Consider the following 21,988-nt stretch of genomic DNA (forward strand, 5'->3'; position numbering starts at 1 on the left):
TTGTCACTTCTTCTTCGGTACAATCCCCCAAACACAAGGACGACTAAGATTAAACGATACCCCTTCGTAACAAAGGCCATTATGTTTTTTTCCCGTCCCACGTACGCGCGTCAGCCCGACGGGCGCCAGTTGACGAACTACCGACGTACAGGAGCCCTGGAATACGCGTCGTATCCGCATCCACCCGGCGTGACGTGGCGTCTTCACGTCGGACTGACCGCGGTCAATCCTTCGGTTCCCGAGGCCGCGCCATTAATCGCGCGCTGCGTCGCCAGTTCGTCGCGTCGGTTCCCGAAGCCGCCGCCATTAACCACCGCGTCAGCGCCCCGTCGCCAGTTCGTCGCGTCGGTTCCCGATGTCGCCGATAGCTCGTTGGTTCGCCGGCTCCCGAGGCGACGCCATTAATGACGGCCGCGTCGTCAGAGCCCCGTCGCATCGGTTTCTGACGCCGTCGCCGCTGGCTCGCTGGTTCGACGGCTCCCGAGGCGACGCGCATTCACTCCGGGGGAGTAACGCCGGCCAACTACCCCGTCACCCCCTTCCGTCGCTGCGCTATATATACCCGGCGTCCCGCGGCACGTCGGCACACCCGTCGCTCTCTCCTTCTCTCACGTGCTCTCCGTCGTCCCGTCGCTGCTCCCGACGTTCTCTCCCCCTCTCCCCTGCTCTCCATCGTTCCGTCGTTCCTCCCGACGATGGCGCACGGCAGCAGCTCCGACGGCGGCGGCGCGTCGGAGAGCAACTGGCCCCAAAGCCTCGACAAGCCGTTGTCGGAGGAGCTCCACGGCTACGGCCTCCTCGTCCCGTCGGGGTGCCGCTTCGCGAAACCGTGGAGGATTCGCAAGGACGGCTACCCAACGCTGGACGACCCCGCGACGCCGGAGCAGCTCCGGATCCATCCCGGCGGCCGCCACAACATCCGCGGACGCCACACCTTTTGGGATGGAAAAAGCTACTACGACATCATCAACCGTCACCGGCAGGCGGCAATCCCCCACCCACCACCGGCGGTCCCCGACAATGGCCTCTGCGGTGGCTCCGGCGGAGTACGAAGTGCCGCCGGAATAGTTTGTCCTCCGCGAGGACGACGACCCCGACGACTCGCCGGCGCTACTCGTCGCCATGCGGGCGTCTCAGGCGACAGCGGCCGCCGCGGCGGCGAGGGAAGAGGCAGAGATCGTGGCGGCGATCCAGGCGGCGGCGGCATTGGCGGCAAACCCGGCACCCGTCGGCGATGACGACGACGACGTCGACTGGGATGGCCTCGCCAACAGCTCCGACGACGACGACGGCACGGACGGCGACGGCGCGGTGGACGGGCCCGCCGTCGTCTACCTGGACTCCGATTAGATTAGGGTTTAGTTAGAATTTAGTAATGTTTAATTAAATTTTATTTTTAGTTTTTAATTATGTTCGAATGTAATCGGGAATGAACTATGAAATTTTATCTAAGTTTATTATGAATTTAAATTTAATGTTATTATTATTATTTATTTGAAATATTTAAATTGTTTACATAAGTTAAATATAACTTATGTAAAAAAATTGCGTTCATATAATTCGAATTATTATTATTATAAAGTTTACAAAAATGGAAAAAAAACTAAAAATAAATAACTTATAATTTTTCTTAAACGATATAAACATTCTATTAAAACGCAAAAAAATTATATTGCGTTCATGAAATTTATCCAACTTTTGCCGGCACATGCAATGATGCCACGCAAAAGTTCGACGAAATCGGAGACCAAACGCACGTTGCGTCACGTCCGGCATGTGTTTTTGCCTGTTTTTTGAATGAAATTAAAAAAACACAGATTGTTAGAAAATTCTAAAATTTGACGTGTCGCCTTGTTACGTTCATTATGAAGCATGGAAAAAATAAAAAAAATTCATAAAGGAGACTTGCAAGATCGCGTTGTAACACCTCTTCCGTCCATACCCACACCGATGGCTTGCACATAAAGTACATAGATGCATTCATGAAATTTACCCAACTTTTGCCGGCACCTGAGAATGCATATGCAATGATGCCACGCAAAAGTTCGACGAAATCGGAGACCAAACGCACGTTGCGTCACGTCCGGCATGTGTTTTAGCGTGTTTTTGAATGGAAATTTTAAAAAAACACGTATTGTCACAAAATTCTAAAATTTGACGTGCCGCCTTCTTACGTTCATTATAAAGCGTGGAAACAAAATAAAAAAAATCATGAAGGAGACTTGCAAGATCGCGTTGTAACACCCCTTCCGTCCATACCCACACCGATGAGTTGCACATGAAGTACATGGATGTATTTATGAAATTTACCCAACTTTTGCCGGCACCTGAGAATGCACATGCAATAATGTCACGCAAAAGTTCGACGAAATCCGAGACCAAACGCACGTTGCGTCACGTCCAGCATGTGTTTTTGCCTGTTTTTGAATGAAATTCAAAAAAACACGGATTGTCAGAAAATTCTAAAATTTGATGTGCCGCCTTCTTACGTTCATTACGAAGCGTGGAAAAAATAAAAAAAATTAATGAAGGAGAATTGCAAGATCGCGTTGTAACACCCCTTCCATCCATACCGACACCGATGGGTTGCACATGAAGTACATTGATGCATTCATGAAATTTATCCAAGTTTTGTCGGCACCTGAGAATGCACATGTAATGATACCACGCAAAAATTCGACGAAATCGGAGACCGAACGCACGTTGCGTCACGTCCGGCATGTGTTTTTGCCTCTTTTTGAATGGAAATTAAAAAAACACGTATTTTCAGAAAATTCTAAAATTTGACGTGCCGCCTTCTTACGTTCATTATGAAGGGTGGAAAAAAATGAAAAAATTTCATGCAGAAGACTTGCTACCGAAGTGCTGCCGAAATTTTCCTACCGAAGTGCTGCCGAAATTGTCCCATTTTCCTACCGAAGTGCTGCCGAAATTTTCCGTGAATTCTTGCTTCTTTCTCTTATCATTCCTCATCTCTTTGCAACCTTTAAGGATCGTTGGTTTCACTCGTTTGTCAAAGAAGCGACTAAGTTTTTGCCTCTTGTTCTTTCTCATCCTCTCCCCCCCTTTGATTCTTGGATCTCGGGGCAAGATCCTCTTGTAGTGTAGGAGAGTTGTGGCAGCCCGATGCCGACGTTCCAGAAGATTCCCCTCTCTTTCCGTTTTCGTCGTGTGTCTATTTTTATTTGTTGCATCATCATCGCATCATGCGCATCATCTTCATTGCATCGGCATCTCCGTTGCCGCCCGTTTTCAAACTTGCATCCGTTGTTAGTTGCCGGTTATCGTCGTCGTTCGTTCCGAGCCTGACCGCACTCGCACGCGCCCGCGGCACCGTCGAAACCCTGTTTTTGAAGTGCGTTTAAAACTTTCTCTGATCGAGGTGAAACTTGGCACACGGTCGCGATTGGATATAGCTAGGCCGTCTCTCGAATTTCGTAGCGATCGGAGTTCGTCTGGTACCCGAACGGTCGACCGTAGCGGCACCGTATTCGGGCTACCGTCGGGCGTCTGTCGCTGTTTTAAAAATTCGTGCCGCGCCGCCCGTTCCCCTCTCGTCTCCGGACATCTACACAACGTGGCCACTTAGCACGTCACGCGTTCGGAATTGATCAGTTCCGACCGCGCGGTTGAAACCGGGGCGAAAAAACCGCTAAACCTAACCCCATTTCCTATAAATAGACCCCCAAAACCTGCCTACTCTAGCTAACCCTAGTCCCACCTCGGGATCCGCGCCGCCCCACCTCTCCCCCTCTCCGTAGCCTCTCTCTCCCGCAGCCGCCGCCGGCCCGTGAGACCCGTTTCGGGCCCGCCGAGCCCATCTGGGCCCGGATCACGCCGTCGCCCACATTTTGCCCCGAGCTCCCGAGCTCCTGCCCCGAGCCGCGCGCCGCCGCACCTTCCCGTCGGGCCGTCTCCTGGCGGCTCGCCGGAGAGCTGAGCCAGCCAACCCCAGCCGCCTTGCCCTTCGGCCCCGCGTCGCCACATCCGCCTGCGCCTCGCCGTGCCGCCCTGCTGCCCGCCGGCCGAGTGCCTCCTCTGGCCGAAGCCCGAGCTGGCCGCCGCCAACCACTCCCGCGGGCAGGACCCTCGTCGCTGGCCAACCCTCGGCCAGATCCGGCCCGTCATGACCGGATCCAGCGGGTCCTCGTCCATCCCGCCTCCTCCCGCCTGGATCCACGACGGGGCACCTCGCCGTTGACCGCGTCAGCGCCACCATGGAGCTCTGCTCGTGAGAACGAGGTCGCGAGACGGGAGCGCTGGCCTCCTCCCGCGTGGCTCGCGTGGCCCAGGCGCCCCGCCTCGGCCCAGCGACACCGAAGGCCCGCGCCAGGCCAGCCTCCCACGTGGGCCGCCTCCTCCTCCAACTCCCCAGCGCCCCGGCCTGCCTCTTCCTCCCCTGCAACCTGGGCCGAGCCCAGCTAGGGTGAGCAGCCCTAATCCCGCCATGTGCGTTTAATAGTACCTTGTGCTGCCCTTTCGGCCCATTTAGATTATAGGAATTTTAGGAATTAATAAAATTCCAGTAAATAGACGTATACTTAAAACGCCGTATCTTTTTTTCCGTTAGTCGGATCGAGGTGATCTTTATATTGTTTTGGTGTAGAATTTCGTGTAGAATACGATCTAGCAACTTGCATATTTATTTGACATAGTTTGATGTATCGTATGCATGGATTTACGTGTTGTCTCAATAGGAAAGTGCCCGCATTTATTTTCCGCGCGTGTTTGAATTGCTCGAATGCCATGATAGAAATGTCCATGTTTTAGGAATCATTTTTGCATGCATTTTAGGGCGGTCATTGGTATTTTCGCGTGTAGGGTTTCCCGGTAGTTTATTTTTCCCGTGTATAGGTTATTTTCCCGCATTTTTGTGTGGCTTTATTTTGGTTGCAAACCCCACATATTTTATATGTTTCCGGGGTAGAAAAATCCCATGGATTTTTCTGTGCAATTTGTTTTAGCTTTTGAGTAAGTTAGTTCGCGCGATATTTTGCCGTGATGCCCTTTTGCTGCTGTCAATATGCCTTCAGGCTGAAAACTGCACTTTCATGAGGTGTTATTTTCACTAAGTCTGAAATAGTGTGTGGGATGCCATTTTGTGTCTTCTTTTTCTAGTGCTCCTTGCTGTCATGCTAGTTGTTGTTAGCTGTTCGTAGTAGTGCTTCTTGCCCTCTTCCGTGCCATGCCTTGCTTGAGCATATCGGAGTTGTGTAGCTCGTAGTTGTGGGGCGTAGAAAGTGCTATGTGGCTGATTTTGGCAGATTGTAGTGTTTTCTTGTTTTGCTCGTAGTTTTCGAACCGTAGCTCCGTTTTGATCGAGTCCTACATGAAACTTGCTTAGAATGTTGTGTAATTTCATTTTCTCTTGCGGGTTGTTTGTTTTGAAGTGCTCGTAGCCGTCGTTGCACACATATTGCATTCATGCCATCATATCTTGCGGTGCTTGTATCTTTTGAACCGTAGCTCCGTTGGAGATGTTCTTTATGTGTAGATTGCTTGCCTTGACGCGTAGAATCACGTGAACCTATTTGTTTTGCTGTTTAACAACTAATTAAAGGTGTTAACTCAGATCTGGATAAAATTGTAAATTAACATGTGAGGTCGTTTCGGAGGTGCTATATGTCATTTCCGACCTCACTTAAAATGCCTAGATAGGTAGTTTAATTTCCGCTTCACCTCTTGCATGTTTGACAACATTAATATTGCCGTGTAGATAACCGGGAGTGAACTAAATAATTAACGTGGAGTTTCGTCAATATGCAACTCGTGCATATTGAACTTCACTTAATGTGTAGTGTTTGATTGTGTGATTTGACATGCCGTGACTTGCATGTATTCAGTAGCTCATGCATCATATGTGTTATGCATCATATGTGTTGTGCATCATGTGGTGAATTTCGTGTGTTGATTTGTGTTTCCGGTTTGCTTCGTCTCAATAGAGTTCCGCAGCGTGCCGGATTGTGAGGACCCGTTCGACTAAGTTAGTTCGTCTGCTTCACGGAGGCATACTTCGTCCAAGCGGGATCTCAGGCAAGATGATCATTTCCCCAGATACCATTACTATCATTGCCATGCTAGTTTATCGCTTCTATCGTTTATGTCTCGTTACCTACCACCTGTTAAATATCAGCCTCTCAACAATGCTATGATTACCATCAACTTGTTTGACCTAGCAAACCACTGATTGGCTATGTTACCGCTTGCTTAATCCTGTTGTTAGCGTTGTTAGTTGCAGGTGCAGTTGCTTCCATGTGAAAACATGGGTTCCTTGTTATATCACCATATTAAATGCTATTTAATTTAATGCACCTATATACTTGGTAAAAGGTGGAAGGCTCGGCCTTTCTAGCCTGGTGTTTTGTTCCACCTTTGCCCCCTTTAGTTACCGGCTACCGGTGTTATGTTCCATAATTGAGCGCTCCTAACACGATCGGGGTTGTTATGGGGACCCCCTTGATAATTCGTTTTAGATTAAAGCTGGTCTGGCAAGGCCCAACTTTGGTACTAAATTTGCCTAATCACCTAATAAAATTGCATAGGGACCCGCCGGCACCCGCGGACTATTTTAATCAACCCCCGGGCCAGTGCTCCTCATGAGTGTTGGTCCAAAACAGAGCAGCTTATTAACGCTACCCGGGGCAACTCGGCGTTTGGCGTGGTAACCATAGCTCATCCGTCGTGTCCTGAGAACGAGGTACGCGACTCCTATCGGGATCGTCGACACGTCGGGAGGCCTTGCTGGATTAGTTTTACCTTCGACGAGATATCTTGTGCATCGGGATTCCGGTGAAGCTTTGGGTAATCTCAGAGTTGAGGTTTTCCACTAGGGAATCCGACGAGATCGCGAGCTTCGTGATTGAGGATTTCTATGCGGCTTGTGGTAATTTGTGATGGACTAGTTGGAGCACCCCTGCAGGGTTAAATCTTTTGGAAAGCCGTGCCCGCGGTTATGTGGCAACGTGGAAACTTTGTTTAACACTGGCTCTAGATAACTTGAAGTTGATTTAATTAAAACTTGCCAACTGTGTGCGTGACCGTGACTGTCTCTTTCATGAGTTCCTTCTCCGATCGAGGACACGGTGGGGTTATGTCTGACGTAGGTAGGTGTTCAGGGTCATTCATTTGATCATCTGTAGTTCACGTCCGTTATGCGTAGATCTTCCCCCTCTGATTTTTGGTACTCGTAAGTCTAGCCACCAAATATATGCTTAGCCGCTGCTACAACCTCACCACTTAACCATGCCTCACCCATTAAGCTTTGCTAGTCTTGATACCTTTGGAAATGAGATTGCTGAGTCCCCTGTGGCTCACAGATTATTACAACACCAGTTGCAGGTACAGGTAAAGGTTATTTGACGCGAGCGCGTTGATTGTTCATTTGGAGTTGCTTCTTCTTCTTCATCATCGATCTAGGATGGGTTCCACGCCGGCAGCCTGGGATAGCAAGGATGGACGTCGTTCTTCTTTTGTCGTTTGTTTCCGTCCGTAGTCGGACCCTGCTCTTACTCTTGATGATTATGTAATGTACTGATGTGACTCTGATGTAGCTTGTGGCGAGTGTAAGCCAACTCTTTATATATCTCTTCTTTTCAGTACATGTACTTGTAACGATATCCATTCTTGCGACACGACGAGATGCTCTTCTATCCCTGACGAGGCCCTCGTGCCAAATTGAGGATGGGGTCGCATCTTGGGCGTGACACGATGCCTCGCTCTGCACCCCCTCCCCTGACGCCTAGCCCTACACCGACGTGATCTCGCCGCTGTCCAGCCCCGCCGCCCTCAATCCATCCCGACACCGCGCCCATCACAACTTCGACACCGCGACCGTCACCGTCCGTCCGCGCATCGCCGCGGCCGTCACCGTCATCGTCCGTCCGCCGTTGGCCTTGACCGTACGTCAGTGCGTCGTCGCGGCCTTCACCGTTCGTCTGCCGTCGGCCTTCATCGTCCGTCCGTCCGTTCTTCCTTCATCGACATCCTAATGGGGTAACTATGTTTATAATGTTTTCATGTTATTATTGAAATATCAAATAAGTTGCATCGTACGTGACAAATTGTTTAAATTATGAAGGATGGATATCGACGGTGTGATTCCATGTTCTGTTGAGAAGTGGGTTAGTCTTGTTGATAAACTTTCAGCAAGTCAAAAATTTACGTTTTTATGAAACGGATTTGCAAGGCATGTTACAAATGTCGTCCGTTAAGATGCATGAATTTTTACTTCACTTTTTGGGTTGCAGGGCATGTTACAATCGCCCTAACAAAAAATTCATGGTTCAAGAGTCAGCTGGTAGTAAAGGCCTTATTTCAATAGGGCATGATGATGTGTTATCTATTTTTGGGTTGAAAAATCAAGGAGTTGATGTAGTTGGTTTTCTTAGAACAAAAGGACAAAAAACTATGAAAAGAATACCAACTAATTTTGTGGACAAAAAAAAGGGTAAGATCATGATTGATGATCTTATCAATAAAACTGTGAAGAATGAAGACACGGATGATGACTTTGTCCGGATGACGTTTCTAGTTTTGTTGGGAACAGTAATCGCACCAGTCTCCCATGAATATATTCCGAAGGAATATTATGCCTTAGTTAAGGACAAAAGGATGATAAGTAAGTTCAAGTGGAACGAGTTTACTTTGAAGTTCTTTCTTTCGGAGATTGGAAAGCTTCTAGAGGATGGCCGTGTTAGGGAATGGCCACATGGAAACCTTGCCCTTTTGCAGGTATGTATTATTCGAATTATTACTCATGTATTGTTAGTCAAATAGATATTATTTAAATTTATTTGGTGTATTGCAGTATTGTGACAGCCCGGTGCCGACGTTCCAGAAGATTCTCCTTTTCTTTCCGTTTTCGTCGTGTGTCTATTTTTCTTTTGTCGCATCATCATCGCATCGTGCACATCATCAGCATTGCATCGGCATCCCGTTGCCGCCAGTTTTCAAAACTTGCAGCCGTTGTTAGTTCCCGGTTCTCGTCGTTGTTCGTTCTGAGCCCGACCACACACGCACGCGCCTGCGGCATCGTCAAACCCTGTTTTAAAAGTGTTTTTAAAACTTTCTTTAATTGGGTTGAAACTTGACGTGCGGTCTTATTTTATTATAGGTAGGCCGCCTCTCAAATTTCATCGCAATCGAAGTCCGTCTGGTACCCTAACGGTCGACCGTAGCGGCATCGTATTCGGTCTACCGTCGGACGTTTTTGGGTGTTTTCAAATCGTGTTTCCGCGCCGCACGGTTTCCCTATCTTCCCTGACTAGCCTACTCTACACGGACACTTAGCCCACCCCGCGTTCGAGTTCGTTCGATTCCGATCGCGTGGGCGAAAACGGGGCCGAATTTTGATAACCCTAGCCCCCAATTGTTATAAATAGACCTCCCGTGCATTTTTGACAGAAAACCTAATCCCCCTCGGGATCCGCGCCTCTCAAACCCTAGCCGCCCAACCTCCCACCTCTCTCTCTTCCCCTCCAGCCGTCGGGCCCGCCAAGCCCATCTGGGGCCCGTCCAAGACCGGTTCGCCCCCGAGCCGCCGCTCGGCCAGCTCCTCCCGAGCTCCGCCCATGGCAGCAGCCACTCGATGCCCTCGCTCCCGCGCCCGCAGCTGGCCTCGCCCCACCGCCGTGCTCTGCCCGCCGGCCATGGCCGTCGCCTCGCCGCCACCCTCGTTCCCCGCGAGTCCCCGGCCGGCTCCTGCCACATCCCGCACGCAGTAGGAGCCCAACCTCCGAGAAGCGCCGCCGCACCAGCCTCCCGTCGTCGTGTCCATTTGATGTCGCCGTCGTGTGTATCCGGAGCACATTGGCCGGATTTGTCTGATCCCGGCTGTGGCAAGCTCGCCATCGCCCGATGCCATCGCCGTTGACCTGCCCCGCCGCTCCTTCCTCCCGCTCGGGAACGAGCAGGGAGGCCCTGCAGCTCTCGCGTCGCCAGCGCCAGGAGGGCCACGCGAGCGCTCCGCCCCGTGGGTCGCATGGACCACCAGGCGCCTTAGCCCTCGCCTCCTCCTGGCCCAGCTCGCGCTCGTCCGCGCCCCATGCAGCCCCTCCGGCCCAGCTTCGCCCCTCCGACCCAGCTCGGCCTCCGCTCCAACCGACCTACCTTGGCCCGAGGTGAGCACCTGCCAGCCTCCTCTATATCGCGCCCGAGCGTTGGTAGCTAAGATACGCTCACCCTGTTTCGGCCCAATAGTATTTTTTTAGGATGTAGAATTTAGTTCTATTTCAGGAATATAGGCATATTTCAAATGCCCGTAGATATTAAACCGTTTGTCGGATCACAACGTATTAAATATGTTTTTCATGTAGTTTTGCGCGTAGAATCCGTTTATAAAACTTGCATAATTATTTGACGTTGTTTGACATGTCGTATGCATAGGTTAGCGTGATGTTTCTATAGGTTTCGTCTCGTAATAATTTTCCGCGCGTGTTCGAATTGCTCGGATGCCGTAGTATAAATGCCCATGTTTTAGGAACCTTTATTCCATGTATTTTAGAGCGGTCATTGGTATTTTTGCGTGTAGGGAATTGCGCTAGTTTATTTTTCCGTGTCTAGGTTATTTTTCTCGCATTTTCGTATGGCATTATTTTGTTGTGCAACCCCACATATTTTATATGTTTTTGGGGTAGAAAAATCCATGTGATTTTTCTGTGCAATTGGTTTTAGCTTTTGAGTAAGTTAGTTCGTGCGATATTTTGCCGTGGTGCCCTTTTGCTTATTTCGTAGGATTTATTCCGTGCTTCGTTTGACGGAGTTGTCAACTAGGGAGTTGTTCTTGGGTGTTTATACTAGCCCCTGGTATTTTTTGTTGCAATAGAAATGCATGTTTAGGTGTGGTTTGATTGCTCTCAAGTTGCTAGAAATAGTGCTGATTTGGAGGAGCTGAAATAATTCTAAGTCTGGAATCTGTTATATTTTATTGCTGACTTCTCTTGCTTCTATCTTTTGTTCTGTAGCTCTTTTGAGGTTGGTGCAATGGAGTTAGTTGTACCCCTTGTGTTTCTCTAGTATGCTGTAAATTTTCATGCCATTTGGAGTCCTGTAGCTATAGGTTTTGCTGCTGTCAATATTGCTTCAGATCGAAAACTGCACTTTCATGAGGTGCAATTTTCACTAAGTGTGAAATAGTGTGTGACATGCCATTTTGTGACTTCTTTCTCTAGTGATCCTTGCTGCCATGCTAGTTGTTGTTAGTTGTTTGTTGTAGTGCTTCTTGCCCTCTTTCGTGTCATGCCTTGGTTGATTATATCGGAGTTGTGTAACTCGTAGTTGTGGGGCGTAGAAAATGCAATGTGGCTGATTTTGGCAGATTGGAGTGCTTTCTTGTTTTGCTCGTAGTTGTTGAACCGTAGCTCCGACTTGATCGTGTCCTATATGAAACTTTCTTAGAATCTTGTGAAGTTTCATTTTTTCTTGCTGGTTGTATGTTTTGAGGTGCTCGGGACCGCTGTTGCACACATATTGCATTCATGCCATCATATCTTGCGGTGCTTGTAACTTTTGATCCGTAGCTCCGTTGGAGATGTTCTCTATGTGTAGGTTGCTTGAAATGACGCATAGAATCACGTGAACCTATTTGTTTTGCTGTTTAACAACTAATTAAATGCGTTAATTCAGATCTGGACAGAATTGTAAATTAATTTGTGAGGTCGTTTCGGAGGTGCTATATGTCATTTCCGACCTCATTTAAAATGCCTAGATAGGTAGATTAACTACACTTCACCTCTTGCCATGTTTAACCACATTTAATATTGCCGTGTATCTAATCTGGATAGAACTAAATAAATAAACGTGGAGTTTCGTCAATATGCAACTCGTTGCATATTGAACTTCACTTAACGTGTAGTGTTTGATTGGGTGAATTGTCATGCCGTGACTTGCATGTGTTCAGCTGCTCATGCATCATTTGTGTTGTGCATCGTGTGGTGAATATCGTGTGTTGATTCTTGTTTCCGGTTTGCTTCGTCTCGTTAGAGTTCCGCAAGCGTGTCGGATGTGAGGACCCGTTCGACTACGTTGGTTCGTCTGCTTCACGGAGGCATTCTTCTTCCAAGCGGGATCTCAGGCAAGATGACCATTTTCCTAGATACCATTACTATCATTGCCATGCTAGTATTACCGTTTCTATCGATTATGTCTCGTTGCCTACCACATGTTAAATATCAGCCTCTCAACAATGCCATGAAAACCTTCAACCTGTTCAACCTAGCAAACCTCTGATTGGCTATGTTACCGCTTGCTTAACCATGTTATTAGCGTTGCTAGTTGCAGGTGCAGTTGCTTCCATGTGATATCATGGGTTCCTTGTTATATCACCCTATTAATGTTATTTAATTTAATGCACCTATATACTTGGTAAAAGGTGGAAGGCTAGGCCTTTCTAGCCTGGTGTTTTGGTCCACCTTTGCTCCCCTTAGTTTCGGCTACCGGTGTTATGTTCCATAATTGAGCGCTCCTAACACGATCGGGGTTGTTATGGGGACCCCCTTGATAATTCGTTTTAGATTAAAGCTGGTCTGGCAAGGCCCAACATTGGTACTACATTTGCCCAACATAATAAATCTGTTAAAATGAAATGCATAGGGAGTTAGCGCTACCCGAGGAGTAATTCTACATAATACAGGGAGGGTCAGTGCTGATGGTGCTGGTCCAAAACAGAGCACTGTGCGGGGCCACCGCGAGGAAACTCGAGGTTTGGCACTCGTACACTTCGCTTATCCGTCGTGTCCTGAGAACGAGATACGCGGCTCCTATCGGGATCGTCGACACGCCGGGCGGCCTTGCTGGATTAGTTTTACCTTTGACGAGATATCTTGTGCATCGGGATTCCAGTGATGCTTTGGGTAATCTCGTAGTTGAGGTTTTCCACTAGGGAATCCGACGAGATCGCGAGCTTCGTGATTGAGGATTTCTATGCGGCTTGTGGTAATTTGTGATGGGCTAGTTGGAGCACCCCTACAGGGTTAAATCTTTTCGGAAAGCCGTGCCCGCGGTTATGTGGCAACGTGGAAACTTTGTTTAACACTGATTCTAGATAACTTGAAGTAACTTAATTAAAACATGCCAACTATGTGCGTAACCGTGACTGTCTTTTTCGTGAGTTCCTTCTCCGATCGAGGACACGGTGGGGTTATGTCTGACGCAGGTAGGTGTTCAGGATCATTCATTTGATCATCAGTAGTCACGTCCGTTATGCGTAGATCTTCCCCCTCTTATTTCTTGTACTCGTAAGTTAGCCACCAAATAATGCTTAGCCGCTGCTGCAACCTCACCACTTAGCCATGCCTCACCTAATAAGCTTTGCTAGTCTTGATACCTTTGGAAATGAGATTGCTGAGTCCCCTGTGGCTCGCAGATTACTACAACACCAGTTGGAGGTATAGGTAAAGGTTACTTGACGCGAGCGTGTTGATTGTTCATTTGGAGTTTCTTCTTCTTCTTCTTCATCGATCTAGGATGGGTTCCAGGCCAGCAGCCTGGGATAGCAAGGATGGACGTCGTTCTTCTTTTGTCGTTTGTTTTCGTCCGTAGTCGGACCCTGCTCTTACTCTTGATGATTATGTATTATACTGATGTGACTATGATGTAGCTTGTGGCGAGTGTAAGCCAATCTATATATATATATATATATCTCATCTTTTCAGTACATGTACTTGTAACGATATCCATTCTTGCGACACGACGAGATGCGATTCTATCCCTGACGAGGCCTTCGTGCCAAATTGAGGATAGGGTCGCATTTTGGGCGTGACAAGTATGCATATTGGGAGAAAATACAACCAATTATAGGTCCAAGATATGATCCGTAGTCACTTATGAGCCCCTTGATGAGGAACTGGACGGAACCTCTCGCGGATAAAAGAGACAAATACGACTATGATTATGGTCGTGGTGTTGGAATGGTAATCCATATTCTCTAAATTTATTTTTTAATGTTACATTTCCATGGTTCGACTTATTGTCTAAATTTGATGTATAATTATCGCTCTCTAATTATTGTTTTTGTAGATTGATGATAATATTACATATGAGTATAGGGTGAAAAAAATTGCTTAAGAACAAGCTGAAAAAAATAAAAAATCAAGTGCTAAAAAATCTATTGTTAGTGGAAAGAAGAAAGAGAGCAACACATCAGAGGCTTCCGCGAGCAATGTTATGGACCGCATTTGGCATGAGGTGAAGGAAATACGCAAGGAAATGCGTTGCTTGCCAGAGTTATGTGCACGGGTAACGATGCAACACATTTTTACTATCGTGCATAATGTATTTCATTGACTTACATAACTCTTGTTAATGAATATTTTTTAGAGGATGATTGAGAAAATGAACAAAACCGGTGTGTTCTATAGAACCGGTAACATGGAGGAAGAAGAAGAAAATCTATATGGTGACATTAATGAATCTACGAATGTTGGTGCATTTGGTCATAAGGAGTTTGTTTATCAGTCTGATAAGGACTACTATCGCACACCTTCTCAAGGTAAATTAATAAGAAAAGGATGATGACGAAGGTAAGGTACCTTATTATTGCACTCCAGAATATCTGAATAGTTTCAACTGTGATTGGAGTGATCCTATTAAAGTACCTGAGGTATCAGATGAAAAGGCAGTCACGTCTTTAGATACAAATGAAATTTCATCACACGGATCTGGCCATTATAATGGAGTAGATGAGCAAGTGGAAAAGGGGATTGGCAAACGTAAACGCACTGCATCAAGAGCCATAAAGTCTCCTTTTGTTGTTGTTAAACCCATCAAGCATGCAAAACGTTCTGCCAAAGTGAGTAAGATTGTTATGAATCAATATTGTTTTCGTAAAACAAAGTTTATTATAGAGTTACGCTTACTAATTTTAATTTGTGATTTGCAGAACTGTTTAATAAAGTAGATGGTAAGAAAACTAGTGCTGACGTTGATGTGATAAAAGCAAGTGTTATGTTCTTACGCGCATGTGAGCGCTCAAGGAAACATAAAGGTACATAAATTTTCAATGATGGTGTGACCGACGCTTTGAATGCAGAGAGAGCTTGTCAGATTCTGAACCGCCAATGGATAAGCGGTGATGTAAGTTATTTATATTTTTATCATTATATTTGACAACAAAGTACAATCATTACATTTGTTATATTATTTTCAGGTTATGAATGCGTACTCATCTTTTTTATTGGGGGAAGCTAAAGACGAACGTTACATAATACCTACTTGGAGGGTGGAGTGGCTGCTTGAATATAGAAAGGATAAGAATTTAAACGGTAATGAGTACGAAAAAGTGTCAAATTCTAATGAACCCGTAAATAGGTGTCTCAACGAGTATTTCAAAGCACCTAAGATATGTTCTTGTGGTTGTAATGTATACAAATAATGCACTAGTATAACAAATGTTGCATTGATCTAGTTAATATTTTCTTTTTTTCTTTGTGCAGGCTTATAGGGCTCTCAACAAGGATAACACACATTGGGTTACGGTCGTCATGCATAAGGAAAAGGAAGAGTTCCAGGTTCTAGACTCGTTGATGGGAAAAGAACTTGACAGTACAACTAAAAAACTCGTTGAGGACTTGGTAAGTTTTAATACATATTTGCATTGCGGAACCATCGTGTGTTTACATTATTTATTGAAAGTTTCTTGCGTTATATTGCTATGTTTAGAGAAGAGAAATTGGAGCAGATATTGCAGAAGCAAATGCAACCGGATCTGTGCAGTATCCGGATGTATCCACATGGCCTATTAAAACCTACGACATGCCTCAACAAAAAGATGGGTGAGTATGTAGTTGAATATAATGTTGATGTATTATATGTGTGTGATGCATAATTATTTATTGTTAATTACATACATCAAGAACTTATGTGGATTATTTGTTCTTCATTGCTTTAAATTTTGGAATGGCGATATATGGGATCGATCTTTTTCACAGGTACAAAACTAATATTAGTACTCTTTACTATGAACACTTATAGTGGACTAAAATGATTTGAGTGTTGTTTTGCAGAGATCAATTGATGATGCGAGGGAGCTAGTGATAGCGCAAATTATTTTTTCTTTGAAGAACACACTTGGGGAAATTAAAGACAAAGTTATTAGGATTGCAAGGAGAAAGAAATAAATGACATCAGAGGAGATTCATGCGTGTTTGAGTTTACTACGGGACTAGATTATTTTATCATATTTTGTGTTTAAAGATTTTTTACGTAATAGTAATTATATAGTTTTAGTAATATATAAATATTACGTTGTTGTTGAAAATTCTATCAACTTTGCTATGTTGTCGGTGCATGCAGTTGGCGCGACGTTTTTTGAACGAACGAACGGACGAGGTCAACTGCGTCCGCGTGGTGTCGGGACATGCAGTCAGCACGACGTATTTTGCACGGAAAAAAATGTCGGGGGTCAACTGCGTCCGTGTGGCGTCGGGGCATGCAGTCGGGGCGACGTTTTTTGCACGAAAAAAACCCGACGGGGCATCTGCGTTCGCGTGGCGTCGGGGTAGTCGGCGCGACGTTTTTTGCCCAGAAAACGACGGGGTCAATTTCTCCCGCGTGACGTCGGCGCATGGAGTCGGCGCGAGGGGATTTTACCCAGAACACACAGCGCCGTCATGGCGTCGGTACATGCATTTTGCATTAAAAAATAACACAATCGATGTCGGCTGAAATGCACATAGTATTGTCTTATATAAAATGAACAACATATAACATGAAAAACATATATGTATTGTCTTAAATAACATGAAAAACATATACATATTGTCTTATGTAACACAATAGTATTGCACATATAAAAATCTCAAGATTACAATAACATCGCTTCTGTCTTCAACCCGAGTTACTGCATGAAATAAATTATAGGTTATAAGAAAATAATTACCAAAACGAAACAACATAAGTAAAATAACAAAACAACATACGTACTCTGGATTTTGGTTGCAAGTGGTCTTGTTATGACCTAAAAGTCTGCATAGTCTACATAAATGTCCGCTTTTCTCATCAAATGCTTTTGGTCTTTCATTTTTTGTCACCTCAGGACCATTCTTACCCTGACCTCTAATATTCTGTTTAGGTGCCCCTTTGGTGGACACCTTCACTAGATCACGAATAAGAATATGATTCTGCTTAGGCTGAAATTCATCATTACTCACAAAGCTTTGCTGACTGGGTTCTTCATTATTCAAGATGTCCTTATTCGCTATAATTTCTTCCATTGCTGCCAACATCTTGTCGAATAAGAATGGGTTATGACATGCGATATGAGAAGCTTCTGCAGATACACTGCTCAACTTACTATATCTAGCTCTGGCCTCCTTACCCGTCCAACCCCATGAAAATAGATCACTGGTGCACTTCACGGGCAATCCAAATCTTGCTTTCTTCGTGAACCGTCGCAGGATACAACACTTAGGTATTGCAGGTAAGTTGAGTGCATTCAAAACATGAAGAATATGCTTGCAAGGAATGCCTTTGCGAGTCATACTTCGACAACTGCACTTTATAGTTTCTGCAGAGTTACCTGGTGCGTAGTCCACATTAAACCTATGATCCCTGTTATTTTTCCAATCAACCACGAATCTGTGACTGTCTGCTCCTCTTAATCTATCAATTACCTCAAGCTGATGTACCTTTTTTAAATCTTCCTACAAGATGTAAAAGTTTGCCTTCGTGAATGCTTTGGCAGCAAACACCTCAATGGTCTTACACTCAGTCACTGCTACTGGTAGAGTCTGTGAGGCCATGCAATCGTCATGCGATTCATTCTCGCGCAGGCGCATGATGCAATTTTCATAGTGTACAATCATATCAACAATTGTCATACCGTAGTCCAGATGTAGGTGCAGGCATGAGTTCAGGCTCTCGCTCCTCTGATTACTACGCATACCAAGAAATAACCCACCAGACAAATATGATGCAACCCAAAGCTTCTTCTTCCTGTACATCCTATGGAGCCATGTTTTTGTTTTCTCCGTGTGCCATTTCTGAACAAACGCGGACCATCTCTCCTCGAAAACTGTATGTGTGGTGGCATAGTACAAGAGTAACCTGAATTCCTTCAATGACTTGTGGTGGAGGTGTTTCTGCATGTTTTTTTCAATATGCCATGAACATAGATGATGCCACACGTCAGGAAGCACCTTCCGGGTAGCCCTTATCATCGCTGCATCTCCATCGGTAATTACAGACTGGGGCTTCTTCTGACAGTGAGCTTTCAAAACGTCTCTAGCAGCCAAACATACGTACCTTCAGTCTCATCTGAAACAATGGCGCATGCAAAAACCGTAGTGCAACGGTGATTGTCGAGACCAACAAAAGGGATAAATGGCATTCCATACCTATTCAACTTGTACGTACTGTCAAACACAGTGACATCACCATAGTCAAGATAATCCCGACGTGATTGCGAATCACACCAGAACAGGTTGTTCAGCCTACCTTCAGCGTCAACAGTATGCTCAAAGAAGAAATCCGGATCCCTGTCCTTTCTAGCCAACATGATTCCTATAGCAGTGTCAGCATCACCTTGGACAAGCAGTTTCATCTTCTCCCTGTAGCACATATTATACAATTTCCTCCTTCCAAACCCCGTCTTAGCGTACGAACCGTACCTGCTGACAAAGTTATCAAAAATGATATGCTTTCTTATCCCAGCTCCTGCCATAGCTGAAATTTCTACTTTCTGGAAATCTTTGATCACATTGTGAGACCGGAGGAAAGGGACTTCGTCTGGTTTTGCAAGAACATGGTTATGATCATCGAAGAAACTGCTGACATACCAAAGTCCACTCTTTCTATCAAGCTTCACTTTTAAATGGGCTTCACAGAAACCTCGACTTTCCGGTCTCAGTCTGCGGGTCCGGCCTTCCATGGTTAAATTTTTTGCCTGTCGTTTTCCTGCCCTGAAACAGAGATACCTCCTCATGTGTAAAACTTTTTGGGAACCTTTTCCAAATCTTTTCAAGTCCCTTCTGATACTGAATCCACGATCTTTCGTGCACTGGTTATAGAACATGTACGCCTCTCCTTCTGACCTGAATGTCTTGGCCATGACTTCCCAATGTCTATCCAATGTCTCTTGCTGATATTCATCATAGCCGATGTCAAGGTCAAAATCAAGATCGCCAACATGCTCATCGTTCCCATTAGAACCATCAACACCCCTGCAAAATAAGACATATCACCATGTTCGTCGGTCTTTTGATATGTTTTCAGTTTTCATGAGTAATTTGAACATGTAATATAACTTACTTCGCTCATATTTCCTTCATTAGATGCATTGTCATCATCCTCATCATTATCACCATCCTCATCATTGTTATCATCCTCATTATTGTCATCATCCTCATCATTGTCATCATGTAAGGTTCTCGCCTCAGTGTCACCATCATATTTCTCTGTGCAGATTCAAAAGTGTAAGTGGTAATACAATTTGTATGTTAGTAATAATACAACAACATATTTGAAACATACCTGGGTTCCACTTTCAGCATAAGATTGATCATCTATATCATAATCGTCATTGTCATCATTGGCATGCACCTATTTAAATTCAATAGTAATTGTAAGTCTTAATGTAATAGCTTATATTTTCATTATTTATAGTCAACGTACACAACACTTACATTATCACTATATGATTCATCCTGACTCATATAGTTGTGTCCGAGTGATATATTTGCATTCAATGACGAAGATTCATCCTCACTACTAGAGTCATCGCCAGCATATCTGGTGTTGTCTTGCTCTATCAATAAACCTTTCAATAGGTATTGTATCAATGACACAATAAACACTCATACAATGAAATCATGAAAAATTGTATGGATTAAATGAAAAAACTTACTGTCCGTCGTCGAAGGGTTGATCGACATCGTTCGACGTCGATGCCACGTCGGTCACTGCAACCGTCGGCGTCGAAGCGAAGGGAGAGGGTCACATCGCCGGTGGAGACGTGTGCGGCGGCGTACCGGCGGCGGCGGAGAAGACGTCGCGTGGCGGACTCACGGCGGGGGGAGTCCTGTCGGCGGTGGAGGCGACGTGTGTTGGACTCGCGGCGTTGGCGGAGACGTGCGAGTGGTGGAGCCACGTCGGCGCCGGAGACGGCGGTGGAGACGTCGCATGGTGGAGTCGCAGCGGCGGAGGCGGGCGTGATGAAGATAGGTTTTTTCTTTTTTTTTCCAACCAAACCGCCGACGCGTGGGCTGACGTGGTGTACGTACGACGGACGGGCGGGTGGACGGGGCGACGGATACTGTACAGAACGTGCAATGACCATACTGCCCTTATACGTTTAGTGAGGATGTACCGAAGTGCTTCTCTACTGTTGTTGCTGATCCTGATTGTTGTCGTACTGTTGCAGAAACTTATTCCGCTAAGTTCATCCGAAAAAAATAATATTCCGCTAAGTTTCTAGGGTCTGTTCCATTGGAGATGGTAATGCCGTTTGTGCACTTATATCAGTCTAGAGCTTCACGTGAAAGTTGAGTTGATGAGTATTTGAAGGAGGAGGAGGAGGAGGAGAAGAGATGATTGCATTGCATGCACGGCTGTGGCTGAAACCCGCTGCAGCCAATGTTGGCTTGCCCAGAACAGCTCTTCTTTTGCTCCTCCTGTCCAGGAACAACTCTGGAAGTGGAAGTCCAAATGAAAATTTATGAAGAAAAAAAATAAAGATGAAAAAACCTATCAGAGCCAGGTTTCGATCCTGGGACCTGTGGGTTATGGGCCCACCACGCTTCCGCTGCGCCACTCTGATTCTTATTGCATGAGTTCTGAAACTTAATTTGTTATACAAAGATTTCCGTTCTCCTGCCGTTTGTACATTGTTTGCTTGGGCTTCAGCCAGGCATGTCCCTTCTCCTGCCGTTTGTACATCTTCTTTTCGGTTCTTCTGGGGTGTCTTTCAGTAATGTAAAGATTTTTTTTCCTTACTAGAATGGAAATGCAGAGCACCTGCTGTTGCAGTCAAAAATAAATACATAGAATTAGCTTCCTCCTACGTACTAACACTCCCAAAGTTTGTTCGAATTTATTGTTATTGTTGTTGTTGATCCTGATTGTTGTCGTACTGTTGCTGAAACTTATTCTGTTCTACTGGAGATGGTAATGCCGTTTGTGCACTTATATCAGCCTAGAGCTTCACGTACTGCCTACTGCGTCTAGCCTTCCCGAATTCAGGTCCCTGCTTCCTGCTTCAGAGCTAGGTGCTTGAACAGAGCAGATCCATATCATAGTTTCAGTTTTAGTGCAAGGGTACCACCAGTTTTAGTGCAGATCTTCTTCCATGTATTGAAGATCCTGTTATAATACTAATCTGAGGCGACAGCTTGATGTGTAGCTAACTTTAAAAATACTTTACATGACACACTTTCTTTTCCTATCTACTCTGTATTTCACAGCAAAGGAAATTGCATATGGAAAAGATTGTGGAAACAGAGACACTGAAACTGCATGAACTAGTCCAATTGCTCCACTATTACCATTACCAAATTTATAAAATTTATAAGTTCTCATGAAATCTGCACCAGCAAGACATTTTTAATATCAATTCATACATCACTCTACAGATTTCTGTTGCTTAGAATATTTGTACTGTACACGTTTATCATCACTTCATGATTTCTGAAAAACAACACAAATCGTGCAATACTATAACTCAATAACAACTGACCATGTAAACAACAGGCCAGCACTGTAATCGATCTCTGAACACAAGCTCACAATTACACATCTCTGATTCTCTGAACATGTGCGCAATGGCACATAGAATTCAGAAAACCAGGCCAACACTAATGGCCGATCCGGCGATCAAGTTCTACTTGATGGCTCATCCAAGCACAGTTACATCAAGAGAGTTTATGCTAGCTATTACTCCCTCCGTCCCAAAATAAGTGTCTTAACTTTATACTAGCTCTAGTATAAAGTTGTACTAAGCTTGAGACACTTATTTTGGGACGGAGGGAGTACATTACATAGATGGCTTATCCAAGCACAG

General features: G+C 45.4%; 1 pseudogene; it reads left to right on the forward strand.

The window, feature by feature from the left end:
* Positions 1–10,042: 10,042 nt before the first annotated feature.
* On the forward strand, positions 10,043–16,112 carry LOC123450723 (annotated as a pseudogene).
* The last annotated feature ends 5,876 nt before the right edge of the window (positions 16,113–21,988 follow it).

The sequence above is a fragment of the Hordeum vulgare genome, chromosome 4H, assembly GCF_904849725.1.
Source record: "Hordeum vulgare subsp. vulgare chromosome 4H, MorexV3_pseudomolecules_assembly, whole genome shotgun sequence".
Lineage (NCBI taxonomy): Eukaryota > Viridiplantae > Streptophyta > Magnoliopsida > Poales > Poaceae > Hordeum > Hordeum vulgare.